This window comes from Ceratotherium simum, chromosome 16 (assembly GCF_057802395.1).
Source record: "Ceratotherium simum simum isolate JZ-2026a chromosome 16, ASM5780239v1, whole genome shotgun sequence".
Classification (NCBI taxonomy): Eukaryota; Metazoa; Chordata; class Mammalia; order Perissodactyla; family Rhinocerotidae; genus Ceratotherium; species Ceratotherium simum.
The window spans coordinates 7,511,396-7,535,688 of NC_141915.1; the positions used below are offsets into that span (position 1 = coordinate 7,511,396).

General features: G+C 41.6%; 1 protein-coding gene and 1 long non-coding RNA gene across 5 annotated transcripts in view; one reads left to right on the top strand and one right to left on the bottom strand.

The window, feature by feature from the left end:
* LOC147914876 (uncharacterized) overlaps window positions 1–642 on the top strand; it is a 138,440-nt gene extending 137,798 nt beyond the window's left edge. Inside the window, exon 4 of the long non-coding RNA XR_015554621.1 lies at window positions 473–642. This is a non-coding gene — a long non-coding RNA (uncharacterized LOC147914876). The remainder of the gene's footprint in view (window positions 1–472) is intronic.
* SHISA6 (shisa family member 6) overlaps window positions 1–24,293 on the bottom strand; it is a 290,024-nt gene that overhangs the window by 114,007 nt on the left and 151,724 nt on the right. The window lies entirely within an intron of this gene.

The following is a 24,293-nucleotide window of genomic DNA, read 5'->3' on the forward strand; positions in this document are numbered from 1 at the left end:
TGACTGAAAGGCAACCAGAGGAGTCTTGGAACACTTTTGCTCTATCCTCAGGGCCCTGGAGCACATCCCTAGTTTGTGACACATAACATTAGGTTGCTTCTGGTAATATATTTTGTACCCCTTGATTGATACATGATTGCAATGTGGTTTGGATGTTTTTTTCTGGAAAAGGGCTGTGGAAAAGGAAGATGGAACAGGTAAGATGAAGGTGAAGATCTAGAATATCTGGGTCAACAGATAAGGATGGGAGAATAGAGAAATGCTTCCCCAACCATTCCCTGCTTCCTCATATTTTACCCTCCCCCATTTCTAGAATTATTTAACTATATGGGAATCACATCCAACAAATGTTTTCTATGCTCCTACTGTGTGTAAACATACCTATTTTTATTTTAAATTATTAAGATTTATCTATTTAGATTTATTAAGTTTTGAGAGTGGTTCAAAAATAAATGTAATTTTTTTCTTGCAGTGCTGTGAAGATAAACGATTTGCAGACTCTCATGTTCTATTCTGACAGAGTCAGAGTCAGTATGGGCAAAGTTGTTACTTGCCTTACACGGTACTATTCTCTGGAGGTGTGCACCGTGCCCCAATCATCTCTTGGTAAGATGTCAGGCTCTGTCTTCCACAAATTAACATAACCCCTTCTTAAACGATTTACTTTTCATTTTTACTATTGGGGAACATCTCACGGCTCATTCTTTCCTGTCATTCTAATTAGAATTAATTTGACTGATCCTAAAACTACATCTTCAGGGTAAATAAGCCCCTGCCTCATTCATGAATACTATAATTTGGAGGCCAATATGGGTTTGTCCTTGCATGGTCACTTTTTATGCTTAGAATGCTCTTCACTTTTAAAATTTCTCTCTCACCTTCTGTCATTCTGTATAAAAAGAGACTAAAATTCTTAGACTGTCCTTTTTGGGAAATCACTCCTGTAATTTTGTGGGTTACATGTTGTTTTTGCCATCCAATATCCATTCTTCCTCTTTCTGGTAACCACATCCTAGTTTCTGTCTGGGAAATGACAACCTCCCCCACTCTTAGTCTATATGGCTAAAGTGAAACATGAAACATGAAAGTCCAGATTGGGAGCATGTTGAGAACTCAAGGTGATCAGCACATAGCCCTCTCCTGTCTATAATGAGTGGCTCAGTGTTGGGCTTAGAAGTCTATCAAAGCTAACGAGACACAGTGAGTGTTTCACTGGGACTTCAGGGAAAGAGATTTTGCTTCTTGTAGTAGAGAAAACTTAGAGGATTTAAGGGCTGGAGCTACCATCACCATCTGGCTACAACCACCATCTGGTTTATCACATGATGGCTGAGAAGGAAGCCAATGTAACTAAAGACACACCATAGAAGATTAAAAAAATACCTTAGGCACAGGATAGTTTTTTTGAGCCCCCAAATTGAGTTGTGCCTAAAGCTAGTCCTACCCTTAGTTTTTCATCTTACATAAAACAATAATTTTTCACTTTCCTTAAGCCAGTTTGGGCTGAATTCCATGTCAGTTGAAACCAAAGGAGTCTTTACTAATACAGCTGCATTAGTGGAAGCCATTTTTATGCCTGAAAATGTGGCCATCTGAAAAGTCAAAGGAAGCGGGACAAAAGAATGCTGGAAATGGAAAGGATCTTGTTAATTAACTAGCTCCAACCCCGTTAATTAAAAGAGGAGGAAAATGGAGAGTCAGGGAGGGGAAGTCTGTGCATGTGTTCCGGTAGCTGCTTAGTGGTAAAAGTGGGAGCAGGACCTAGATTTGACAGCCGGTTCTCTTTGTCACCTCTTTCCAATCAGATTGGAATGGACTCTCAATCCCTTCTATCCTACCCAGCAGTAACTACTATCTTAAATGTGGTTGTACTTTTCTCAATATTGCTTTGTACTTTAAATACATGAACAGTAGATACTTCAGTGTTGAACTTTAAATTTTATGTCAATAATATTGTACATATCCTGTTGGAACCTGCTTTTCTCACTCAGTATTATGTTTTGAGGCTTATTTATGTTGATAGAGGTAAATTTCTTAGTCTTTGTGCAAAAAAAATGTATTTTGTCTTGACTCCTGAATGATAGATAGTTTAGCTGGTTATAGACTCCTAGGTTGATGATGATTTTGCTTCATCACAGTGTTATCTGGCACAATTGTGTATGTTGTGCCATACACACACAGTTCAAATTTGTTCCTGTGTCAGGAACCTGTCATGAATTTCTATCTGCTTTAAAACGTTACCCATGATTTTGGATTTTGATTATTTCACCTGCTTGAAAGGTCACCATATTTCTTGAATCCATGGATTCAGGTCATTCATCAATGTTGGAAAACACTTTGCTGTTATCTATTCAAATACTGTTTCGCCTATATTCTCTGTATATCTTTTCCTTCTGGAACATATAACATATTAGTTATGTGTGGGATCTACACATTTTAAACTATTTAGCCTAATTCTTCCCTTTTATACTTTCCCTCTGCTTTTTGTTCTGTGTAATTTTCACCCAATTATTTTCCAATCTACTAATTCTCTCTTTGGTGGTGTTTAATCTATTATTTAACCTATCCACTGGGTTTTTTTTTTATTTCAGTTACTGCTTTTTCCATGTCTAGAAGTTGTATTTTGCTCTTTTTCAAAGTTGCCTGTTCTTTCTTCATAATAGTTTAATCTTTTACTAGCAGAATGACTTCTTTCTTTTACATGTTCAATAATTTTAAGTACACTTTTTATATTCTTTTTCAGACTGCTCTGTTCAAGTTCTGGATGTCTATTTATCAGAGAGTTTGTGTGGTTGTATGGTGAGTTGAGCTTTTGAGGACTGTTCCTTTTTCCTTCAGAAATCCTGTGGTTTGCCTTCCCACTATATTTCTGTTTTTGCTTCTACTCAGCACCCCAGGAGTATCAGTGTCCCTAGGAGAATCAATGTTTATGTGTTGTATGATATATTTTCACCTTGATGGTTTACCTATACCTCTCTAGCAGTATAAAATCAGACCTCAGACCTTTAACAAATGCAGTCCTAGTTTTGATTATTCAGGAGAAACTTTTTTACATGACCAAATGCAGGCAGTGAGAGAAAAACTTCCTTGTCACACTGCCTTGTACTGATGGGTATATATTTTTTCTAGTTTTACTAAGGATGCAATCTTTTCAGGGTCCTGATTCTATGCTTCTCACTTTGCTCAGGCCCAAGGTTGTGTGTCCTTTTTCTGTGTGGGAGGAAAAAAAAAATCCAATCCCATAGGTTACTGGCATAAAAAAGACACTCCTTTCTATTCTCCAAGAGTAATTCCAAAACCAGTCCATACATTTACCAATCTGGTTTTAATTTCCTTTTTTTTTTCTGGAACTAGGGATATCCCCTTCTTCCTTTTGAGTCCAGCAGTGCATTTTTCATTTATTTGTACTCTATAAAGCAATTTTTGATGTGTTTAGTGAAAGAGTTTTCAGGTTATCTTAGCATACCTAACCCAGTTTATTTACCTCTCTGATACCCTTGGCCATGTTTTTCTGTTGATGATACTGGTGAGCCTCCATGAAGATCTCCTGGCCCAAATGCATTTTTGTAGGTACAAAAGGAATGTTTCCATCTCTGTGCCCTCCTTCATGGTGTTCTACTTGTTTAGTTGACTGGTGTCTCTGCAGTGACTGCTCTAGGTCCCTCACGTCACTCACAGGCATGTCTTGTGCCTTGCTGTGCATGCCTCTCATTCCTGGGCTTTCCTGTTGCTACTGAGGCATGAGACACTGTGGGGCTCTTTGATGCATGCAATGACCTGCCCAGCAGGCCCAGCGAGGCTGCAGGGGAAAGATGGAGAGTGCCACTGGCTCCCTTCTGTCATGGGCTCAACCTGAGTATTGTGGCTTGTGCCATGGATGCTACCTTCCTAGGTGCCAGGGATCTGGATTCCTAGGTGGCTACTGGAGGGCCTAGAAGGTAAACCCAGAAGTATAGGAGAGTTGATGTCACATGGGATACTTTCGACCAAAGAGAGATAAGAACTAGCATAAAAATTTGTCTCCCTTCCTACTCCAAGATGGACTACTAAAACATGCAGTGGTTTTAGGTGGCCTCTCTGAAAACACCTTAGAGACTGAGCAATCAACTGTGCTTGTTAGAAAAGCTGTGATACAATCCCTTAAATTTGCTCTCCTGCCTTTCCTGACTCATTCCTGTTTTTTCTACACTCCATTTTCCCCCCTGGAATTGTATTCCTTTATATACTGTTAACACCTAAGAATTTGCCTCAAGATCCATTCTCTAGGGAACTCAGGCTAAAATATTAATTTGCCATCTTACTAGAATCTGTAACCCCTCTCTTTGTTTCTAATCAGGCAACAATTGGGGGAAAGCAAAAGCCCCTGCAAGAAAAAGGTACATTCTTTCCATTGTTTTATATATGGATATCAGCCTTGAATAGGCTCTCAAAGCTTCCATTCTTTCTACCTCATGGCCATATTGCCTCTTGGTGCTGGATACAGGCAAAGTGGAGATGGTGTATGGAAATAGCTTGCAGTATAAGATCTAGGCAGTGCTGAAGTGAGCCAACTTCTAGCTTCATGTTACGGGACATTTGACTTGTACAACCCCATCTTTAGCTTATATAATAAAGTTTAACAGTGGACATTGACGGGGCCTGAGAAATCCTCCTGGTGCTGTTATTATCTCTTTCTTCTTGTTGAGCAAATTATCTTTTCCAGACATGCCTCTCTGCTGAATCTGCAAGATACTTCTGATAGTAATCTTCATTTTAAATTTGAGGCTCTCTAAAATTTCATCATGAAAACAATGTCCTTAACACAGTGCCTTATCACCAGGAAAATGCTATATGGCAACATTTAATCATAAAATCTCAAAACAGGAGAGCTAAAGGAACCCCACCATGGTGGATGGTATATGGGAAAGATTCAATATTCATTAAAAGACTGAACACATTTATATGAGGAAACATAAAATGGTGAAAAGGTCTAGGAGACTGGAAAAAGGAAGACATAGGATTTAGCCCTGCCAGTAATAATTTGTGGCCCTTGAGTAGGTCATTTAACCCAAATGGGCCTGAAATTGACTTCTGAACACCCTTCCTATGTGGTGAGAAATCCCAGGAGAGATAACAGACAGAATCTTGCCTCCTACTATGGAAGTTGAGGACGGTTAGATATTCCCTCTCTCAGCATTCTGGCAACCAGAGTGTAAGCAGGTAATCTAATCTTAGCCAATTGACTGGTCCCACTCAGGACTTTGAATCTAGAGCAAATGATGCTATAAGGCAAGTGACCATTTAGAATTCATTTGGGTAGTGGCAGTGTCAACTCCTTCTGGGGCCAGTGGTAGTAGCCGTAGGGCCAGTTGTGGCAATAGCAATGCCAACCACACTCTTCCTGTGGCACCTTACAGCTGCAGTTTTGGCCTCTATTTTCCATTGATTCTTGGATAATTTCTGAGCTTAGATCTTCAGCTTTGCTACTGAGTCTGTGAGCCATGTGGTATTATTCCAATATGCTCCTTTTCTGCTTAACATACAGAGTTAGTTTCTGTTGCTTACAACCAAAACCCTACAAGCCAAGCAGAAGGTCTAAAATTCCTCCCTTGCTCCTAAAATCCCACAAACTGCTGTGTGATTCTTTGGATCTTGCATAGTACTTTAATCATGGTCTTATATCATCCTCAAAATAACCATATGGGAATGATTTATCATCCACATTACGGGTGTGGAAACAAATGGAGATCACAATGGTCAATGGTTTGCTCAGTGTCACACAATCAGTCATGATGGGGCAGGACTTGTGGCCAGTTGAATTCCATGTGCTTTCTTTTATGTCACCAGTGGAACCACAGCCAGGTTCAAATGAGATGATAAACATGAAGGTGCATTCTAATCTGAAGAACACTGTACAATTGTTACTATTGTTTAAGGTTACCCAGGAAGCAGGTAGCAGAAATGGAATGTAAAGGCAGATCTGAGTTCTAGCCCAGCATTGTTTCCATTACACTATACTCCCTCCCTGCAAAGGAATGCTTTTAATTAAATTTATAGGTTACATTTTTTGGTACTTATTTTTACAGGTGGTTTTGGCATAGAAATAAGAAATCTCTTGGCTATGTTCAAAGAATTCAAGAAGTCTTTGCATGGTGTTTTCAAGAGCCACACGAAAATGTCTCCACCTCACCCTGAATCCCTAATGATTCATTCAAGGTCATCTAACTATACCAGTGATTTAATCATACCTCTTAAGTGAATTTATGATAACAATGGAGAATCTGCTCTGGAATCACCCAGTACCATCCAAATTGTCCTAACAGGATTCCTTTCTTAGTTCCTGTCTCTTCTGCCTTCTCTTCTTGTTAAACTTTTTGACTTAATCACATCCCTTGACATTCCTGGCAGCCTCCCATCTCCTAGTAGGGAGGAAGAAAGCCAGGTGAGCAGAGGAATGGAAAGACAGGCAGTACCCCTACTAGTGGTCACTGTTGAGCAGATGAAAATGGAATAGAAAACAAATGATCTCCACTGACCAGATAAACAAGACCCAAGCAGCTGAAAGGGAAAAGAACAAATCCATCATAAACCCAAGAATGTGATGGTGACAGTAGGCTGGGGGTTGCGGGAAGAGGCACTTCCTTCCCTATCAGCCTTTTCAACAAGCAAAATGACTGACAGCCTCAACCAGGACCACACTTATGCTATGGTGGGAAAGGTGGGCATAGGGCAATAATATCACAACAGAAAACTTATTTAGATAGCACTTTACAGTTTGCAAAGTGAGGTAGGCAGAGCAGTTATTACTTGTCTTTTATATATGAGGAAATAGCCTCCAAGATATGTTAGGAAACTTGTCGAGTATCACACAGCCATTAAGTGGTAGAGCCAGGGATCAAGCCAAAGTGTGTGTGTGTGTGTGTGTGTGTGTGTGTGTACGTGTGTTGGAGGAGGGGGAAGAAGAAAAAAGAACAAAGAAATGAGAGATGGTTGAGAGGGGAAGGTGAGAGAAAATGTGGAATAGAGACGTCTCTCATACAACAAGATGGAACTAAGAAGAATGATACTGATAAAATATCACTAGGATAAAAGGTCTTATCCAGTACGGTACTGAGAGAGAACATTCCAGCCAAATAGAGATCGTACAAATGATCTACCATCATTACTTGGACACCAAGATATTCACAGACTTTTTAAAAACATCATACTGATTTACAAGAAAAAAAAATACACTGTCACAGAGCATAAAGAATCATGACTTACATTGCACATTTTTTTGGTGATACTTTGGATATATTTCCAACATTTGGAAGGAATTTGTTTGTTCTGAAGTTTGAGGGTTCAGGAGGGGCGCATTGGCCTGTATTCCACATGTACCCCTGCTTCAAGGTGTGCTTATGTCTGTTTCTTGAGCACTTCTCCTTGTCGCCTTTCCCTTAAAACTGACCAAGCTAATTCCTAGATCTCTTCCCTGATAATAATAGAGGCTGAATTTATTCAGAGGGAAACATACATCCTGACCTATGATCTCTTAATCACTTTGCTTCACAAATGCTCAGACTCTAGCTCAAATTCCAGAAGTTCTGTTCCTGCCATGACCAAAATGCCAGCAGTGACTTTGCTTTGAAGAGGATACAAAGTATCTTAGCTAAATCCTAACATGAGTGAAGGTTACAGTTCCAAACTGGCCCCCAGTCTATAAAAGGCCAGATCTGTCCCAGAGGGTCTCAACTGTGATCGTCAACATCCCAAGGTGAATCTACGACACCGTTTTACCGAACAGACTGTCTAGTTGGTCATCAGGTGGTACCAAAGGGCATGTTGTGAGTGAGCATCGTTGTCTTACATAATCTTGCAATCAAAAGTTCCAAACACCAATTACTCAATGATGTATCCATTTACTTCTTCAACCTACTTTATGTTTTAGAATAAACCATCTCTTGGCGGTAATACAGTTAGTAATTTATTTGCCTATTTTGTTAAGTAATAGTTTGATCTTTCTGAAAATAACCCTAGTCAAGCTTTAAGGACTAGTCCCTGATTTTTGAATCTAGTGAACTCTAGTCACTCTTCATGGTTTAACAGATACTGATTACACCCTCTTTTAGCCTCTTCTGTCTCATGGGAGTAATGTGACTGTTGTTGTTACTATTATTATTATTAGTTTGCCAATCAAATCTGTTTTCAAATGGTAGCTTTTCTATCACTTTATTTTAATTCGTTTTTTGTTTTTCTTTCATAATAAATAGAATATATGTTTTAGAGTCAGGTAGATTTGGGTTCAAACCCTAACGTTTTGCTTATTATCTGTGTCAACTTCAATAGTTTGATTTATGTGGAATGCAGGTTTTGTATTTGTAAAGTGAAGACACAAATAACTACCTCAAAGGGTTAAGAAACGATTAAGTCAGACACGAAAATGACCTACACGAAGCAAACACTCCAAAAACATTAGTTTCTTTCCCAATTAAGTTTTCTTATGTCTCTCTTGAATTTGGCACCAGAAATCTAAAGTAGTATCCAGTGAGGACACAGCATACTTTTTGCACATAGTCAATATACATACAGAACATAATGGATACTTTTTGTTTGCTATTTAAAAGCCAACACAAATTATGTTTCTTATTTGTCTTTAGGTAAATAAACATGGGAAATCCTAAATCTTTAAAAGCAAAGTAATTTTCACTCAAAATGAAAAGAATTTTTAGAAGAATGGGAAGAAAATAATTTAAAAACTCAAGAAACACTTTGATATTTATAAGTGGAATTGGAGATCTATACAGCTCTGCTGACACTTATGAATTTTGACCAACCACAAAGAGATCAGATTGACTAGCAATCAAAGAGTCAGTATTTCTCATTATCCAATAAGTATGGCTAACAAAGCAGAATGGACTGTTCTCTTGGAGATCCACATTGCAGATTACAATATATAAAAGGCTCCGATAAATTTTGCAGTAGACAAACAAACCTTCCATGTTAATGAACCTTACGTTTTACAAATTTATTTGGGACCCTTTTTGTTCACGGGACACCTATGAACACTAAACAGACTTAGCTGTTAGTATTCTGGGGAACACAGTTTGGGAAACACTAATCTGTTGGATAATACCAAAATCCTATAATACAAAACCAATAAACAACAATAGCAAACCCCACAACAAACTCCAGACCTGTAAATGTAGTTTCATATACATAAATGACATAGCTAAGGAATAACTTCATTAATAAAGATCTTGTTTACACCTTTTAAAATTACCAATAATCATCGGGCTTAAGTAATATCTTCTCCTTTATTAAATGACGGTCATCAGAGCCCATGAGCAACTGCACATTCATTTGAGTGTTAATTGCTTCGGCTCTCACACAGGGCATGGGCTCAGTCGGTCAAGAGCGTCAGCTGATCCTTGTAAAGCATAAATTATTTTCTGGGCTTACTCACAACTACTTTTGCACCACGGATTATAAATAAATAGAACACAGTGTGTTCTGATGGTCAGGAGCAAGGGCTTGAGGTCAGACAGAGGAGAATTTGAATCCTGATTCTCCAAGCGGGCTGTTGGAGACGACATCTAACTTATCTGTGCCTCAGTTTTACCATATGTAAAATGGGGTATTTCTACTTCTTTAGATTGTTTGAGGATTAAAGGAGATTATGTAAGATGCTTAGTATACCACCAGGAGCATAAGTGCTCCATAAATGCTCACTGTTATTCTATGAACTTCAGATCATGAGTTTATTCATTGTTTTTCTTTTGTGAATAATAACCTTCTTTATCCTCGAGGTATATATATAGCCACTGACACGCCAAAGTAGCCAGCAAGATTCTGCATCCAGACTGATATTTACCTACATGCCATTTACAGATCATTTGGCTTTCAAGTAAAAATCCGTAGGGAGAGTTATTATTATACGCAGGTTTTTGAAGGTCTCCTTTCATACCTCCTCACAGAGTGTGTTTCTGAGGAGAGCTAGGAAAACCACAGGGAAGCAGGGCGGCCCTTCCGTACTCAAAGATACTTTGCCAAGTTTGTGCTGACTGACATTTCAATGGTGGGCGTGGCAGAGAAAGAAAAGAGGCATATTTTCTGTATCACTCACCCTCCTTCAACGCCTCAACAGGAACTCAATGCCATTTTGAGGGCTGCCTGGGTCAAAATGAGTGCTTCCAGGAATATGCTAACAGGAATTGCATCGGGGCTGAGGTTTCTGACAGTGTAATAGGGACGCTGGTCCAAGGACTTTATTAGCAAAGTCAAGAATGAGGGTTAAATGATATGGTGGGTAGTACAAAGTGGTTTATCCCAACACCGTTTTTCCTGACCTGTCTTTATTATAGGGTCTGGTAAAGCTTACAAAAAAAGGAAGAGAAGGAAGAAGAAGAGAAGGAGGAGGAGGAAGGGGAGGAAGAGGAGGGAGTAGGAAGGAAAGAAGAAAAAGAAAGGACAAAGGCCTCACTTTGCCAGGTTCAGTTTTGGCTAATGAGTCTGTGGCCACCATCCTCCAGCCCTCCCTGTATGCACATCTCTTCGCATTGTGACTTTGCAGCGACTCCCATCAGGCAGGGGGGTCAGTTTTTCCAGCTCTTGAAGCTGAACGGCCTTGTGACTTGCTTTGGCCAACAGAATGAGGCAACGTGATGTTGGACCAGTTCTGAGGCCAGGACTCAAGAGGCCTAGCATGCTTCTGCCCTCTCTTGGAGGCACCGCTGGGCTGCGGCCAGCACAAGCCCAGGGGAGCCTCTGGGATTATGACAGACATGTGGCCGGGCACCACATCCACAGAGGCTGATCCGCCCTACTGACCTCAGCCCAACACACACACATGAGAAAACCCCAAGGACAAGAGAACCGCCCGGCTGAGCCACCCCAAACTGCCTCCTCACAAGGATGTTAGTTAAAGAAACTGTTGTTGGTTAAATAAATGCCCTAGTTTTGGGATTGTTTGTTCAGCAGCAATAGAGAAATGATACAGAGGCAGAAGTGGTGGTGTCTGGTGATATTACTCTCCCTCTGACCTCACTCTTCTGCCTTTGAATGCCTGGACGATGTGACTGCTGGAATTTTCCATCCATCAAGCAACCATGAGGGAGAGAACAGCCTTCTTGCCTTGTGAGGTAAAAAGAACTCCTCTTGGTTTAAGGCCGATTTTCTGTAACTTGCTGCTCAACAAAATCCCAACTGAAAAGGGGGTGTTATGGAAAGTCTGACCAGAGTTAGGGTGATCCATGATGGCAGGTATAGAAATGGCACAGTGGAAGGAGATGGTGGCCTGGGGATATAGAATCAAAGTTCACTCATTCTTTTACTCATTCATTTAAATATGCACTAGTGCCTATCTGCAGACCCGTGAGTGGAGGGAGCCAAGTGGATGGGCATCAGCCCCACAGGCTCTCATGGTTGGGAAGGATGTGAGGAGTCACCAAGCCCTACTTTCCCTCAATAAAACCTTTTATGATGTCTCTGAAAGGCTCCTCATTACCATGCAGTCTCCCTCTAATTGTTAGAAAGTAACTATTTCCAGTTAAGCCATAATCTGTCTGCTTATTATTTTCACCCACTGGTCACAGTCCTACTTTCCAGTGCTTTTCAGATTGCTCCTGTGAAGTCTGCCTAGGAGTAGAGAAATGGATGCAATACACAGGGTGGGGCTGGTAGAATGTACAGAATACAAAGCAAGGAAGCAAGTTTATAAAGTCTAAACTTTCTTCAAAAGCATGCCTTATCTTAAAAATTCAAAAACATGTAGAAGAGATTAAACAGAATCTTGGTTTGTTTTAGTATAAAAATCATATTTATATTTCTTACCATGAAATAAATGTGGTCCTTGAGGAACATATGCTACATTTACCTGGTGGCTTCCATACCTCTACTCCTGAGGAAAGAGGACCCTTTCACTCCCTACGATAGTAAAAGTTGTTATTTATTGAATACCCACAGTATGCTGAGCAGTGTGCTAGGCACTTCACTCTCATTCATCATATAATTCTCACAACAGCCCTCTGTGGTATTATTCTCTCCATACTAAAGATGGAAAAATCAAAGTTCAGAGATTTTAAATGATTTTTTTCCAAGGCCTCCAAGCTAGTAATGTGGAAATGATATTCAAACCCATGTTCGTAGATCTCCAAAGCTCATCTCTTCCACTACAACTTGCCATTAATAAGCAACAGCCTCACATGTTCAAAGACAACCTTTTTCTTATTTTCTCCAAATATCCTGGGGAGGAAAGGAAACTAAAAGGAAATCACATTCCCTTTTCAAAAGGGAATCATAAAATGGTAGGCATTCATTAATTAGAGAAAATGGAAGAGAGAGGCGCAGTTCTTTTTTTTTTTTTTTAAGTCACTGCATCCCAGAAAGACTGGAGACCATTTGAACACACCCATTGGAATCCTGGGTGCATGTGTGTACCAAGGTACTCCGGGTACCAAGAATAAAATCCTAATCACCTGGTAAGGTTAGGAGACAGGCATTGTCTCCTTAGATGGAGAGGTTCTCCATGTCAAGCTTGGGGGGGGGGGCGGGGTCCATGATAGTCTCAGCGAATTAGAAGTGATTTTGCCAAACCAAAAACCAATATGAGGGGCTTCAAAGCCAATCTAAGAATTTTTTTTTTTTTTTTGTGAGCAAGATCAGCCCTGAGCTAACATCTGCCAATCCTCCTCTTTTTGCTGAGGAAGACTGGCCCTGGGCTAACATCTGCCAATCCTCCTCTTTTTGCTGAGGAAGACTGGCCCTGGGCTAACATGCATGTCCGTCTTCCTCCACTTTATATGGGACGCCGCCACAGCATGGCTTGACAAGCGGTGCGTCAGTGCGTACCCGGGATCCAAACCGGCAAACCCCGGGCCACCGCAGCCAAGCGCGCACACCCAACCGCTTGCGCCACCGGGCCGGCCCCTAAGAAATTTTTAAAATACATGAAAGACAGAAAATTAGTGAGGAAGAGAGTAGGAGAGATTAAATAGACTGAATTTAGTCTGTTTCCCTGTTTGAGTCTATACCAAGGAATACGTTAGACCAATGGTTCTCAGACCTTGCCTATGCATGAGAACCACCTGGAGGATTTGTTAAAACCCGGATTGCTGGGCCCCACTCCCAGAGTTTCTGATTCAGTAGCTCTGGAGTGGGGCCTGATAATCGGCATTTCTAACTTGTTCATAGGTGACATTGATGCTGCAGGTCCAGGGGCCACAATTTGATAGCCACTACCTCCTAAACTATTCCTTTAGGAGCCAACCAGACTGGAGTAGTGAATGCATGGGGTGTCCTGGACCTAAGGGATGGACAGGGAAGACTGTCCACTTGCAAAACTTCCACATTACCAGTCAGCCAGGTTATTGGAGGGCAGTTTATTGGGGTGACCCACATTCATAACAAGGGCCAGGGGAGAAAGTGGACTTCAGAGGTAGACCTTACTCTAACCCTAACTGTAATTGGACCCAAGCTCAGATCCTAGCTTTGCTACTTAATAGTTAAGTTGGATAAGGCACTTAATGTCTCTAAGCTTCATTTTCCTCACCTGCACCAGGGAGATCATAGTACCTAACTTGTAGAATTGTTATGAGAATGAAAGAAGACATAGGTGAAGGACCTGCTCACACAAAGCGATGCTCAAGAATTGATATTGCTTCAGGGAATGGGGTAAACTCATCCAACTTCCTCTGACCATTGTGGATGGGGGTATTAACACTGAAAAGTTGAGGTCAGAGCCAAATTGAGTTACTCCTCCGTGCTAGAGCCTGACCCTATGGATTGCAGCTTTAGGGAGTCAAGGCTGGTTTAATAAGGGGCCTAAGAATCAGGGCAGTTCTTAGACTTCTAGAAGACTGAAAGGCATCTGGATCTTAACGCACAGCTTGTGTTTACTGCCAGTGAAAGGGGATGAGGAGAGCTGAACTCTTCCACCAACACAAAGAATTCTGTGACCTTATGACCTCTTACTACTTTGCTTCCAGCACCATATAAACCTTTCATCTTAGTGCCTTTGGACTCAGAGAAAGGAAATGACCAAAGATAGGTGCATCAGAAGCAACACATTAGGTCATGCCAATGGTCTACCCAGGTAAATTGTGGTGGTGTCACCCAAGGGGGCCCTGGAACTCTGATCCTTTATCATGTTATCCATACATGGTTGGGATGATATCCTAAGAGCTCCTATGTTCTCAAACAGACACATGACATTGTCAGTTACTAAAAAAGATATTGCTGGACAATAGCTCCATGAACCTGGAACTGTGGATCCTCTTGAATTTGATGACCTCCTATTTTATCTTTAATCTTGCATGTGAACTCATGTCTGATTTTTTTTTTTTGAAGAGGGTAATTATAACTAGTATTCTCCATAGAATAGTACTGGAAAGGCAAGTTAGTTATTGTCTGACCTAATTAGGTGTGCAACTTTTAGAATTTGTACTGGCTTCTTCAAAAAGAAAAGCTATAGTTATTTTAGACACTGAGGCTATAATGACACAATGATACATGGGTCTAATGAGTAACTTTATAAAATTAATTATTTCTGAAAGGATAAATTTTTATGCTCAGAAAAAATCACTCCAGTGTTTTTACGTTTTGATCTTTGTAACTAATTTTAAAGATCACATTATGCTTGTTCCATTTCTCTGTGAGTCTTGCAATGGCCCCAGTCAAAAGCAATAACATTTGAATTTGACGGAAGCCCCAGACTTCATAGTCTTTCAGTGCATCCTATCACTCTGGGTGATTCAAGTCAGTTGGTTGAATTAGCTTTCAGAATTTTCACAGTTTAATATCATAGTTTCAATAAGGCAGCTGTGAACAAGGAAGACAGCTGAGCTCTTCCAAGTAAGAACCATCTAAATTAATCATCAGGCCTCAACCACATCCGACCTGCCTTGATCAATGGGCAAATAATGGTGTGTACACTGGGGAGGTAGTTTTCTGAGGTTCAGTAATAAATGGATGGCTTCAATTTCCAAGCAGTTTATGTCTAGCTCCTTACAATGTGATGAAGCTTCATGCCTGGTACAGAACTCCATTACTAGGTAACATCAGCTGAGATATCTTTTGAGAACATGATACTTAAAGGATTTCGCCTTTGCATCTGTCTACTTGGGTGAGGTCATATATTAAGAAGCATGTTTTAATTATATATCTTAATTCTTTATGGTTCTCAAACTTAAGCATGCATCAGAATTAGCTGGAGGATTAGAATTAGAACACACATTGTTGATCCCCACCTCCAGAGTTTCTAATTTGCTAAGTAAAGAATAGAGCCCAAGAATTTGCATTTCCAACAAGTTTCCAGGCAACATGGATGCTGCTGGTATGGGGGTCACACTTTCAGAACCACTGCTTTAGAGATATTGATACTACTTTTATTTTTAAAAATTAAGTTATAATGGTTTCCCATGTGGCATAAAAAGGACGGAGAATATAGAAGCTATTGCCAAGTTCTTACCTGGCTGGATATTTTTCTTTCCCAGAAGAAGAGTCTGCTGTAGAGAACCTGGTTAAAAACATCAGCTCCCAGATTCTCCCACTGACCTCAGAGACAGGAAGAGGCAGTATGTCTACGTGGTCTGAGCACATCAAGTCATATTTGTTTATAGGTGTTAGGGAGACCACATCTTGGAGGAAATGGCCATGCAAAAATCTTGATTCCAAGTCTTAGTTTTTCAAATGTGAGGTCACCAATGAAATGGTTCACACAAAATGTGAAAAACTCCAGGAATGAGGGCAAATTCATTTCACAGGAAGGTCCTTGATTGTGTGACAAGGACCGCCTCACTCTGATTTTTTTCATGAAGGAAGGGGATTGGACACACTCCAGAGAGCATAGGCAGAGGCCTTAGTTCCTGGTTGACCTTGAAAAGAGCCATCAAGTAAGGACAAAGAGTGGTATCATTAACAGGAGTATTATAGTCTCAGAAACTATCAGCCAAATTCCTTATTCTAGCATCCAGTCTTATATCCAAAAGCAAATAAAATTCTAGGAAAACAATAGCATTGTTCTCATTCTGAATAATTTTATTTTGCTTTTTAGATAAGTTGTCCATTGAAGGTTCCTAAGTCTCTATTTCCCGAGAGATGGGTATGTATTTGAGAGAGAGGGAGAAAATGAATTGGATATGCCTAAAATTTGAGGACTGCCACTCTGGTAAGATGGAGAACTCTGATGGTTCATCCTGCTTCCAGGGGTCAAGTTAGGTCTCTTACCTTCTACCACATGAACTATAGGGAATGCTAACAGAGTCCTATTGAGAAATTTGACTAATGTTGTATCTTAGAAGAAGCCCTCTCTAGTGCAGTATAGTAGTGAAGAGCACAGACCTGAGCTAGTCTACCTGGTCCCAGTAGAGACTCCACCATTTACCAGCTATGTAATCTTGGCCAAGTTACCTAATCTCTCTATGCCTTAGTTTCTGCACTATGAAATTGGGATACTAAGAGTACTTCTCTCATAGGGCTGTTATGTTGAGTAAATGAGTTAATATATGTAAACTACTTAGAGGAGTGCCTGGCACATAGAAAATGCTATGTAAGTGCTAGCTATTATTATTTATGTCCAAATACTGTGCCATCCTTCTCCTTTTGTTCTATGCAAATTCCTCATGCTAATGCTATTTAGATTGGCTAACATCCAAAATTTAGACTTCTGTCATAATTATCTACACATGGCAGCAGGATCATTCCAGAACCACCCTAATGACTTTGATTAGGACCAATCACCTGTGCCTATTTACACAGCAGAATGATTGGCAGGGTTTTGGAAGGACTGGGTTTTCCAATTATACTCTCATCGGGTACTCATCGCTTTTAGCAAATACGCTAGTCAGAATCATGCTAAAACAGATCAGTTTCTATACATTTTATACAACCCAACAGAGAGAGCAGAAAAAAGACAGAAAGAGGAGATGAACCATTGATTCATTCCATAAATATTGTTTGAGCCTCTGCTATGTTCTGAGCATTGTGCAAGATAATGTAGATCGAGAAGTGGGCAAGCCACACCCACTCTCAAAGAGCTCACTGTCTACTGGGGGAAACAGATTAGAAAATCAACAAATACTGCACAAAATCCTAAGGATTATAATAGACATCCCACGGGCTGCTGGAGGAGCACAGAGGAGCTGCCTAGAATTGCAGTGCCCATCTTGGTCTGGGGAGGTGAAGTCATTCCAAAGTCAAGAAAGAAAGAGCTGAAAGACAAGTAAGAGCCAGCCATGCCAGCAAGGAGGGCAAGGGCATTCTGAGCAATGCCGTGTACAAATGCTCAGAAGTACAGATGAAATTGAAGAAGGTGGAAGAGGTAGGGAACCCTAATTTCTTAGGGTTCTCAAGGAAGGACCAAGGAGTATAAAATGACAGGAAGTCAAAGATGGAGGGATTGTGTGAATGAGAGGTTAATCCCATGCATGTGGTGTGTCTACCACATGCCTATGTAGATGTGTAAATGCTCAACACCGATTGCTCCAGGAGAGGGAGAGAAGCCAAGAAACCATTAACCAACAATTAAGAATTAATTTTCTGTGCAAATGGAATATACTGGATGTACAGGCTTTGCTAATGTCGCTACTGGTTATCTGCAGAAAGGGATGTGTTTCAACGAGCTCTTCTATGATGATAATATGTATTGTCTAGCTGTCTGGAAAAAAATATGCAGTGCCCAGCTGGTTGGTTGGAAAACGGATTTTGGAGAGTAGGTAGCTGGTCTGTGGTTGAGATGGGAGCTAAGCTGCCGAATCGCAGATTCACTCTGGTAGGAAACAGCTCCTGGACCAGCAGTTCTCAATGGGGCTGCACAAAATTATCACCTAGGAAGCTTTTGAAATTACTGATGTCTAGGTCCCAGCCCCAGAACCTATGACTTAGCTGGTCGGGAGTTCAGCCTGGGCATTAGGATATTTAAAAACTCCCCAGATGATTCTAATGTGCATCCAGGGTTGAGAACCATAACTCTATCCGTTTGTTACCTAAAAAGTTTGCTCCTGGACCCGCAGCAACTGTACAGACTTGTCAGACTTGCTGCATCTCAGGCCAACCCAGACCTACAGGATCAGATCTGCATTTTAACAACATCCCCAGGTGATTCAAATGCACAAGAGAGTTTGAGGAGCACTGACCACAGTGTGTATCAGAATCACCTTGGGAACTTATCAGTTATAGATTTGCACTTCTATAGAATATGATTCAGGAGTCTCGGATGTAGCCTTTCATCTGCATATATTCTTTAAGTTTTGGTGGATCTGGTAAGCAACTGGAGTTGAAAACCACTGTCTTACTGCACAGATAAAGTTGACCAGAGGGCCCATGATGGAAGGATTTGGGTAAGATTGCTTTTATGCAGAAATCCTATGCACAAAGGATGCTCCTCTTTCTCACATAAAGGCAATTCCATATTGAGAAGGGGAGCATTATGTCACTCAGGGATTTTGTTGGGGGGCTGCACAGCCCCTTGTAGCTGCAGAAGGAACAGATGGAGATAATCAATGAGCCCAAAGGTGAGGTCATCCTTGTGCTGTAAAAAGACTCACAACTTCCGTACGATTCTCCAGAAGAAAGTTGAGGAGCAAAGAGTTTAAATCTCTTTGTGCTCATCTGTGTGTGGTGTGTGTGTGTGTGTAGTGCAATCGAGCATTAATATGTGTCTCTGGGCATCCTTTGGTTCTTATAAGAGAGTCTCTCCAGTTAAGGAGTCCCTGTGATTCACGCCTCACACCGACCTCCTTCACCATCTGGCCTGCAGCTTGTAATTGGTAGAGTTTGAGGCCCTTATGAGCAGTGAGAGGGAAGATGGAGGAGGAACGTCAAATATAAAGAAATAGCCATGTGAGTTCATCACAGGCATTTTCCTTCCTCTACCTCCACTGAGAGGAAGCTGGAAGCAATTTGGCGTCTGGGTCAGTAGGGAGTTGGGCTGCAGAGGCAGAAAGCCTGTGGACTACTTCTGCCCTCATTCTGGTCTTCAGGGGGCTAGATCAGGGCCCAGCTCCAGGTCTCTGATGCCATTCCCAGCGCAGTGACATTCTCGGCCAATAGAATCTTCCAGGGTCTAGCACAGGGTCAAATGCAGAGAATGAATGAATGAATGAACAAATGGGTGGATGAATAGATGAGTAAATAAAAGTATGTTATTCCTATTGCAATTCCTATTTTTTCATTCAAAAGAATAAAGAAAAGAGTCTCAGAAGCACCTGTGCCAGGACCTTTTACTGAATCTGGCTTTGATCTCCCTAGAAGCTGCTCGATATTTATATTTTTCTTTTGACAGAACACCTCGCTTCTTTGGCTGAAGTGTATAATTTCCTACCTAGCTCTTGAGTGGTGCCTCAGCCCTCAGGCGCAGGAGTAAGAAAGCAGGTGTGAGAGCTTCTTGTACCTGGGGTGTGGCTGTCTCTGCCTTGGGATTTCCAGGTGACTGTGGTCCTGAGTGGCCCGAGTGGGACCTGCCTGGGACTGATTGACAAGAGGCCTCTGGGAATACCCCTCAGCCCTCCTTCCTCTCTGCCTCCAATTACCCAGGGGGGGGAATGGATTGAGAACATATTTAGAAAATGTGTTCATTGTTGCTTTTAAAAATCTCCTCTGTAATTAGGTACTACAGGGGTAGTCAACCATGAAAAGCCACAACCAGTGCTGTCAAGTTCCATAAAACAAAAGAGAAACCAATTAATCAAAACGAAGAAGAGGCTGGCTGAGCCTAGCACCTGTCTTAGCCTCTCCACGCCTGCGCCCACCCAAATGGCAGCCTTGACTCTCAGGCAGGCCCTGCTCTGCCTGGGCATTTCCAGAACTCGTGTGTCACTGAGTTGGCATGAGGTCACTGAGTCTTTGACCTTTCTCCCGAGAGTCTATCTCATCAATCATGGGCCAGCAGTTTTGTTGTGGTCCTCTAGAGAAACTTCCAGAATGGGCCCCTGACCCTGACAATTGCAAAAAAAGTAAACCAAACAATCGGGTTCTTAGCACTTTTTGCATGGCAGTGGCTCCTAGGAAGTATTTGCATCCACAGGAAGAGATAAAGCGTGCAAAGACCTGCTCAGACTTCATCGTGTTCCCTGATGACTTCTGAACTTTCTCTAGTCAAATCTGAGTCTTGAGAGTGACTGCTCTCTAACAAATGGAGGGATTCCAGTGAGAGTGAATTTTGAGTAGAGTGCCTGATGAAGTCTTAAGAGTACTAGCATAACCACCAAGAAGCATGGTCTCTCAGGGGCATTGACTCTCCGGGATTCCAAGCCACATAAAATGAATTCTCTTTCAACCTTCCCTCTCCATGGGGGAGTTGCTTTAGGGTACCAAGGTCAAAGGATAGGAGGCTGTGAGGCAGCCAATCCAGAAGCTTCTAGGCAGAGCACCACAGTTCTTTCCACAGGGTGCAGTTACCAGCACTCCAAGTATTTGTCTGACTCTGACCCAAAGGAAGAACCTGCACCTTCTGGCATCTTCTGATCCACACCACTTCTCGTTCCCTCACTGAGGCCTGCCTCGGTGCCTCACAGTTGCAGCCTACAGTTTCCACCCAGAAGTGACACACCCCGTACTATTCACTACTGGATCTGCCTCTCCTTCCCTCCCAGTGCAAGAATACATTTCTTTGCTCTCTTGAAGTTTGGTGTGTCCCTGTGACTTGCTTTGGCCAATGACACGAGTGGAAGTCACATGTATCACATCAAAGTGGAAGCATTGAAGAGCTGGCGTGCCATTTTCCCTGCTCCCTTTCCTCTCCCACATTAGCTGAGAAGGTCAGTATTTTAATTGGAAAAGTGACTCAGAGTAAAGAACGTAAGGGTGTGATCTCCCACAAAGTCTGATAGGCTCAGAATACCTCCTATTAAGTGGGGGGAAGAGGTGTGGGCCTAGGAAGCAAAGGAGCAGCAGTTCTGAGGACTGTATCTCAAGAAGAACTACCCATGTTTACTAGTACACGGAGTTAACTGGAATCAAAAAGGTAAGAAACCTCCTGTCTTAACAGAGTTGAACTGCCAAAGGAACAGGGAACCTGACACTTTAAACAATCCCTGGGCCTCTGACTCTCCATGGGAAGTTGGTGGGCTGAGAAAGCTGTGTGGTTCCTAGGACATATTCCCCAACACCCATTTCAGATATGGCCAAGGAAGATAATGGAAAACCTCCTAGAGGGCAGAGCCAGGAGCCATGGCAAACATTGGACAAGGAAGCCCCTCCAGAGAGCAGAACTGCAGCGTAGTCAAGAAACATTCCCCAAACCAGATCAGGGGCCCCTCACCATGACTGCTCAGGGAGGTTTCAAAACTTCTGAGGATCAGTGCCTGCCTAGTGCCTCCCTTTCTGAACAGGAGTGCTTGTTGTGGATTCCCTGTCCACATTCTACCTCATTGGGTGTGTGTGGAAGGAAGCATGACTTTTTAGTTTATAGATCTCTAGAGGGATTATGAAGAGCCCCCGATAGACGTGCTGTGGGGACTTGGATGTGTGGAAAACTCTTGGAGGCTGAAGTATATGGAAAAAAGCAAGATTTATGTAGAGCTATAAATTATGAGTAGGATTTAAAGTAAGTGAAAAGATGGGAGACCAAACATTTCAGGTTTCATGGAGATAAAAAGAATATTGTACATTCAGTGAAAGGTTAAGTATACCAGGCAGGCTACCTGTGTATGGTCTGAACAGAATAGAGGGGCAATCAGAATGACCAGGAAGGTGGAGGAAGTTGAATGCCTAGCTAATGGAAGAATGGAAGAAATAAAGGAAATGAGGAGCCACTCTAGGATTCTGAGCAGGAGTATGATTTGCTGAAAATGATATTGAAGAAGGATTAACCTGGCAATGGGCTGTGGGAAGTTGCAGAGCAGAGACGGGGTAGGCAGAGATTCCAGTTAGGCAGCTATTAAATTAAATTAGAAATTAGGTGACATTTGTATTGGGGCAGTGGACAAATGTGAAATATTCAAAATTTGTATTGAAGATGGACCAACAGAACAAGGACAGGGGGCAGGGAGTATGTACCAAAAGAATAAAGCAAAAGTAATGCTCATGCTTCCAGTTTGGGTAACTAGAGGAAAATGATGTCAATGAATTTTTATCAAAAATAGAAGTTGGAGGAGCCGGCCCAGTGGCGCAAGTGGTTAACTGTGCGCGCTCCACTGCTGGCAGCCTGGGGTTCCCCGGTTCTGATCCCGGGTGCGCACTGACGCACCGGTTGGCAAGCCATGCTGTGGCGGAGTCCCATATAAAGAAGAGGAAGATGGGCACGGATGTTAGCCCAGGGCCAGTCTTCCTCAGCAAAAAGAGGAGGATTGGCAGATGTTAGCTCAGCGCTGATCATCCTCACAAAAAAAAAAAAAAAAAAATAGAAGTTGGTTTTGGAGGAAAGATGCAGATTCATTTTAGGACATGCTGAGTTTGAGGTGATGGCAGAAAATGCAGGTAGATCTCTCCCTTTTCCACTCCCTGCTAAAAGACTATATCAGTGGGGCCAGCCCCGTGGCTTAGCGGTTAAGTGCACACGCTCTGCTACTGGTGGCCCGGGTTCGGATCCGGGCGCGCACCAACGCACCGCTTGTCCGGCCATGCTGGGGCTGCGTCCCACATACAGCAACTAGAAGGACGTGCAACTATGACATACAACTATCTGCTGCGGCTTTGGGGAGAAAAAGGGGGAAAAAAAAAAGACTATCAGTGGAGTTCAGCTAAAAGGTCAAGGTTGAGAAAGATGGACTTTGGGCTCTTTGGCTTAGGAATGATGACAGGAGTTACGCACATAAGCACATTCTCTAAGGGAAAGTTTTAAGAGAAGACTAGAAGGTTAACACAGAGCTTGGAAAATATTTGTGGAGTGATGGAAGGAAACTATATCCAGAAAAGGAGAAAAAGAAGGTGTGGGCAAAGAGAAACTATAGTCTAGCGTCATGAGAAATGACTTTCAAGTAAGAGTGGTAGTCCATAGTATCAAATTCTGGAGAAAAAGCAAAACAAGGAGAATGAAGACTAAGACAAATCCTTAGATCTGGAGATTTAATTTTTATCAGAGACCTTTGGCAGTGGAGTTTAGTCTAGTTCTTTGCCTGAAGAGTTGCATCACCATCTGCTAAAATCCCTCACCTTCTGCATGGCCCAACATTTCCATAAAAGTTGTTCTGATTCCTTTCCTCGTGCATCTGCCACTCTAGGAAAATGGGGATTGGGGTGATGAAATAATTCTATAGTTGTCAACGACATAATATTTAGTCCTATATCCAATATTTAGTCCTACATTATTAGAATTAATAATCACTGGTTAGGGTTTCCATAGTCAGTGGCAAAAGCAGGAAGTAATTACTGCATTACACCATAAGGCCGTGCACCATGGCTGATCAAGTTAGATTTTGACTCACATGTGTAGCTTTATCCGTATACCTGTATATTCCATGAATCCTCTCCATCAATGTTGTTTAAGACAATCAAAAGCTTTATAATCAGACCGCCCTGGCCTTAATTCTAGCTGTGTGCTTTGCATAACTAGAAAATGTCCAGATTTTAAATTATATTTAATGAAAAAAGAAAAATAACAAATACCAGCAAATTATCTTTCCAATCCTGCTACAAGCCTTGTGGTGAACAAGGTCAGTCTGGCAAAATCTATATGGAAGAGACAGAAGGGGAGGCAGCATATGGCCTAAGAATGATCTAAAACTGCTGTTGACATGAGAAACTTCACCCTAAGTGTGAAAACACTGAAAAGGTGTTCTAGTAGGCCAGAGTACTGACTACATGCAATTCAAAGTGACAGTCTTCTAAAGCATTGCTTCTGGATAAAAGGAAGGTAAAAAGGAAGGGAGACTCTTTGGTGATTGGCTGGTAAAGGGGAAAAGAAGCACAGGGGTGGAGAATGGGTCCTGTAACATAAAAGAGAACAAAAAAGTCAGAGGACACAAATCTCCTTCCTAGTAATACAATTATAATAATAGAATCCGTTAGAGAAATTGTACTTCCTGTACTAATAGAAAAGGCTACTATTAAAATAGGAATCTGATAACTGCCCCAAGTCAAAAAACAGATAGAACAAGTATGAATAAACATGTACAAATCTACTGTTAAAAAGTAGAAAATAAGAATCCAACAGACACATGAAAAGATGTTCAAAATCATTAACTATCAGGGAAATGCAAATCAAAACTACAATGAGATATCACCTCACGCCCGTCAGAATGGCTATAATTAACAAGACAGGAAACAACATGTGTTGGAGAGGATGTGGAGAGAAGGGAACTCTCATACACTGCTGGTGGGAGTGCAAACTGGTGCAGCCACTATGGAAAACAGTATGGAGATTCCTCAAAAAATCAACGATAGAACTACCATATGATCCAGCT